Genomic DNA, 5,727 nt, shown 5'->3' on the forward strand with positions numbered 1-5,727 from the left:
AATAATTTTTAACAGGATCGGTTGTGTGGCTTGTTTTGTTTTTAGTTTTCCATGGTGTAACAAACAGAAGCAAGAAACAGAAAGGGTAGAATTTTATCCATGAATCAGCATCAAAGGAAAACAGTGAAAAAAAAAGCAGTTATTTGGCAAACACTAGAACATGGGTCATTCGGGGCAATATTACCAAACAGGGCTCTTAGACTCTCCAGAGAGACCCAGGGCACAGGAGGACTCAGGCCCTAAGCTGATGAGAAGAAAAACCACCAAGGAGGGAGATGTACACTGGAGAAAGAGTCCATGAAATGACTAACCTTGCTACCTAGAAACTGGGACTAAACAGAAACTCTTATCTCAAAGGATTTGAAGGGAGGTGTCCTTCAATTGGTTTTACTTGCATAAAATGGGGCGTCTCCTGATTTATACCATATATTTAATCTTTGCTTTATACAGTTTTTTTTATGTTCATCTATTTACTCTTTTATTTAGTATGTGTGTCACAGCATGAGCTGCTTTCTCTGTTTGAGAAATTGATCCAAGTAGGGTAAAGCCAGAGGTCTTCCTTGGGATTTGTCCAGCTGGGGTTGAAGGAAAACGACAGTTAATCTTCAGAAGGAATTTCAGGTCACTGATGAATCTTCTGGAGCAACTTTGAGGAGATGGAATTTAAGGGATGAGTGGGGAAGAAAACAGAGAGGAAAGGATGAGCCTTGAACGATGCTGGATTCCTACCCACTCTTCAACCACTTGGACACCAAGGGCAGTGTTGATTTTATGGATTTTTTTTCATAGCTCAAAGCAACTCTATGTTATCAGTTCAGCTTCACAACAAAGAATCAAGTCTCATTCTTGGGACGTCATCATCTTAATTTTCATCCTATTTCCTTTCTGAAGAAAATAGTAACTCTTCTCTAGTCTGTATTATTAGTGTCGATGTAGGCTAGCTATTTTGGCACAATAGCATTTGATAACACATAGATTTTCTTTCCTAGGTAACAGGAAATTGAAAATTCAACCATACTGCTTAGATCCACATTATAACACAGTCAAATAATATGATTAAAACCTGGGGACCAACCAGTCACTTTCTCTCTTTTCTAACTAAGGTGAACTTGCTCTGCCTTTCCTCAGGGCTAGCTGTAACACATTTCTGGGTCAATTCTGTCTCCTGTAATTATTAATAATAGATTAGTTGCATCACCTCGCTCAGTCACTTGCCTAGGAACTTTGGACTTTTAGGGCCAAATTCCACCTCTAAATCTCAGGCTATGTTCCATGGATCTACCTTCAGCTGCATCCACAGTTAAGTTCAGACTTGTAGGCCTGTAGTCTGAAGCTTTATCAGGCAACACCCAAGTTTCAGGCTAATCCCTGCATCCCTAGGCTCCAATAAACCTATAGTCCTAGCCTGCCCTTGTGCTTAGCAATAGGCTAGTTCCTCAGGATGATAGTCCCAGAAGAGCAAAGACCAAGAGCAGTACTCACAAAATGACAAGCCACATCTGTCCTCCTGGAGTGGGTGCCAGTCTCATTTCAGAGTTCCACGGTACCATGGGACAAGGCTCCATTCTTCCCCATGAATCAAGTAAAAGAAATAGGTAAATGTTGGTCAAAAGATAAAAACGTATAGGAAAGACCAATTTTCCTGGATCTCTCATACTTGTGAGAGCAATTTTATCAACAATACATTGCCTACACACTTGAAAACTAACAAGAGCACATTACATGCTCTCAACACAAAAAAATGGTAAGTATGTAATGTGATAGATGAGTTAACTGGTTTGATTTGGTCACTTTGCTATGGTATACTCTAAAATATAGCATAGGTACAAATTAAACTATAGTTTCTACAATAGCTTTAACAGGAGCAGAATATTCATTAGTGTTAAGGCTGGTGCGGATATTTATCCAACAGTCAGTTTTGGGTCTTGTAAGATGGCCATCTTAGCTTAGCCTACAGTATGACTGCAATTTACAAAAACCTGGCTACCCAAAACTGTGGGCAGAGAGACCCCCTGTCCCTGGTCTTCTTTGTTTGATAAAAGTTAATTCCTCATTTCACTCTAACTCAATACCCACTTCCATTCAGGGCTCTGGGGAAAAAGAGAGGGCAGCTGCAGCCCCAGGTTCTGACAGCTGTGAACAATGCAGGACAGTGGATGGTGACTGCCTGGCAACCAGTGAGAGGAGGGAAAGCGAGCAGCAGGAAAGGAAGGGCTGTGGGAACCGTAAGGAGGGAGAGTTTGAGTGGGAGTCTGGTTGGTGTGAGGGTGAGCATACCGGGGGCAATATTGATTAGGGAAATGAGCTTGGGAGAGGTTAGACATGAGAGTCAGAAAGTGAACCCTCTTCCAGACTTTCCAGTCTATCTATCTATCTATCTATCTATCTATCTATCTATCTATCTATCTATCTATCTATCTATCTATCTATCTATCTATCTTTCTATCTATCTATCTATCTATCTATCTATCTATCTATCTATCTATCTATCATATCTATCTATCTATCTATCTATCATCTATCTATCTATCTATCTATCTATCTATCTATCTATCTATCTATCTATCATCTATCTATCATCTATCTATATATATATTTGTGGTTGTGGTCCTAAGGCCAGATTTTTTTTTTTAACAGCTGTTGGCAGAGATGAGCCTCAAGTTCTTTCTCAGGGCTCTTCCATGATCCAAGGCAGCATCGAAAATGTCTCCCTGCTGCTCAGCCCTCTTATAGTTTGAATCTCCCTGAACTGCTCTTCTTTTCCTCATCAGAGCAGCACAAGGGAGGTGGCATGACTCACAGGTAAAGAAGATTGCTGCCAAGCCTGCCGGTCCAAGTTTCATTAATCTCCAGAGCTTATGTAGTGGAAGAAGAGAACCAACTGCTGTAAATTGTCTTTTGACATCCATTGGTATCCCATAGCTTATGCATGGCACAGCCACACCCACCCACCCCTACACACACACACACACACACACACACACACACACACACACACAGAAATACAAACACACAAAACTATGCACACACAAACACACACACACAAATACAAGCACACAAAGATACACACAAATATAAACACACAAAGATACATACATACAAACACACACAAAGATACACACAAATATAAACATACAAAGATAAATACATAAAAATATATACAAATATAAACACACAAAGTTACACACACATACACACACAAATACAAACACACAAAGATACACACACACACACACACACACACACACACACACACACTGTAATAAAAACTCTGCTTTAAAGGGCTCTGGTAATGGGACCTGGCCCATTTAGATAATCTACCTTGATGCGCTCAGTGTCAGCTGAATATCTCCTTAACTACATCTGCAAAATGGCATTTCTCAGGAATGCAGTGACTGTGTGAGTGAGTCACAGTCACTGCAGAGGTGCTGGCTCATGGCATCTGCACAGCCCACAGGACCAGAGTGGGAACTTCAGGGTGAACTCCTAGTATCCTGCCTTCTGATGGCTCTCTTCCACATAACTGATTTTGTTCTCCAGAATCTATGAGAAAATTTTACTCTTCATTATATTGTGGGACTGTGACTTCTGTTCCAGGAGCCTTCAGACTAGGCAGAGAAGTATATTTATGGAGGTTTTAAATCTAGAATATTAGTATTTAGGCGAGTAGCTCCTGAGCATGTCTTGTGTACTGAAGGCAGTTACTTTCCCTCCCTGTTGAGCCTGGTTTGCCAATGAGATTGTAAATGTCAATATTTTTACACATTAGAGAGCAGAGGGTTTTGCTTTGTTGATGGCTGGGATACCACTTTCTCTGGGAACAGTGCAGCACGCTATTAAATATGCTACTTTATGACACTCCAGAGATATTTATTGGCAACATTATCCTTTGTTTCTAATAAATACAGTTTTGCATTCCAGAAACATTTATAAAATATTTATGAGCCAACTCTCTCCATCTAATTGACTAGTTAAAATGACACATTGTAATGTTTGCCAAATAGGAAACAGAAAAGATTTAGTGGCGAGTGATTATAACCTTTAAATATTTTTTAAAACAAAAACAAATAAAAAGAGGAGTAAATTATTAGTCAGTAAATCCAGGAGTGAAAGTTAGAAGTTTCAAGGAAGTGTATGTATTTTATTGTATTTGGAAACATTTTTCTAAGAATTAAAAGTAAAATAGAGCTCCCAGAGCAGGATGGGATATAAACTCCACATAGAAGATCTATCTAGCAGGTTTTGGTAAGCTTTGCTGGAGAGGACCAGATATTAAAGTCTTTGTTTGCTTGCTTGTTTGTTTTGTTGTTGTTGAAGACCATTCTGTGATTATATGAAGTAAGCAGGCATAGATTGTGCAGCAGTGGACGGGAATGGTTGTGTTCCATTAAAACTTCAGTTAGAGGAACAAATACTGAGCAAGATTTCTTCGGTAAACTGTGGATTATCAACTCAGTATTGGGTGGATATGAACATAAACTTCCAGTGTTATATATAAAAAGGCAGAAAACAATAACTTGTTTTGTTTCACCTATAGGGGGAGCTGTCTACCCCATCCCCACATCCCCACACTGAGGTGTGCCTTCAGGCAATTTCAATAAACACACACACACACACACACACACACAACTGTAAAAGCAATTAGGTAAGACTCAAGCTGCTAGTCCTCAAATAAAGTGATGATATGACCATTTTCAAAACTGGTCACCTATGCCTGAATTGTGTGTTCCTAATATAAAGCACTTCTTTTTCTTCAGGATAAACATTTAAATTCATTTCCCATATATTTTCCCATGTATAATTTATTTAAAAAAGAATTCTTGATATACAATGATATATATGTATATATATATATATATATATATATATATATATATATATATATATCATTATTATATAATGATATCTTGGTATACATGTACACTGTAAAATTATTGCCACTGTAACGTTACTTAACACAGTCACCACCTCAGACAATTATTATCTATGTTAAGAATGCCGCATACCAGGGCACAGCTGTGCACACCTATAATCTAGCACTCTGAAGAGCTAGATCAGTGGTTCTCAACCTGAGGGGAGGGTCACACATCAGATACTTAAAATTCATCACAGTAGCAAAGGGGATGACCACAACATGAGGAACTGTATTAAACAGTGGCAGCATTAGGAAGGTTGAGAACCACTGCTCTGCAGGATGGAAAGAACCCAAGCTCAGCTCCCAGCAACCACATTAGGTAGTTCACAGGTACCTGTCCTTGTAGTTCCAGGGGACCTGGTTTGCTCTGCTTGTAGCTGTGAGCACCTGCAACCTGCATGCATTTGCACAGAAAGAGACACATAATTAGAAATGAAATAAATCATTAAAATTTAACTAAAGGTGTGCTATTTCTGGGCATGAAAATTTTCAGTCTATTAGTCCTAAAAGCTGAAACTCTGTTTACTTTGACGGATATCGCCCGTTCCACCAAGTTTCAGATCTTGAGAATCACCATTCCGCTTGCTCGTAGGGCTCACCCTTTTCAAATACCTCACGTAATTATGCCTCTTCTTCTCTGATATCTATATCACTTCCTGCCCTTTTGTTGATTCTTGGCTAAGTTTATTAATTATTTTACTTATTTACATTGCAAATGCTGTCCCCCTTCCCGGTCTCTCCTTTGAAAATCTCTCACCCAATTCCCCTCTCCTTTTCCTTTATGAGGGTGCTTCCCCTCCCACCCACCCACC

This window comes from Micromys minutus (genome assembly GCF_963924665.1).
Source record: "Micromys minutus genome assembly, chromosome: 14".
NCBI lineage: Eukaryota > Metazoa > Chordata > Mammalia > Rodentia > Muridae > Micromys > Micromys minutus.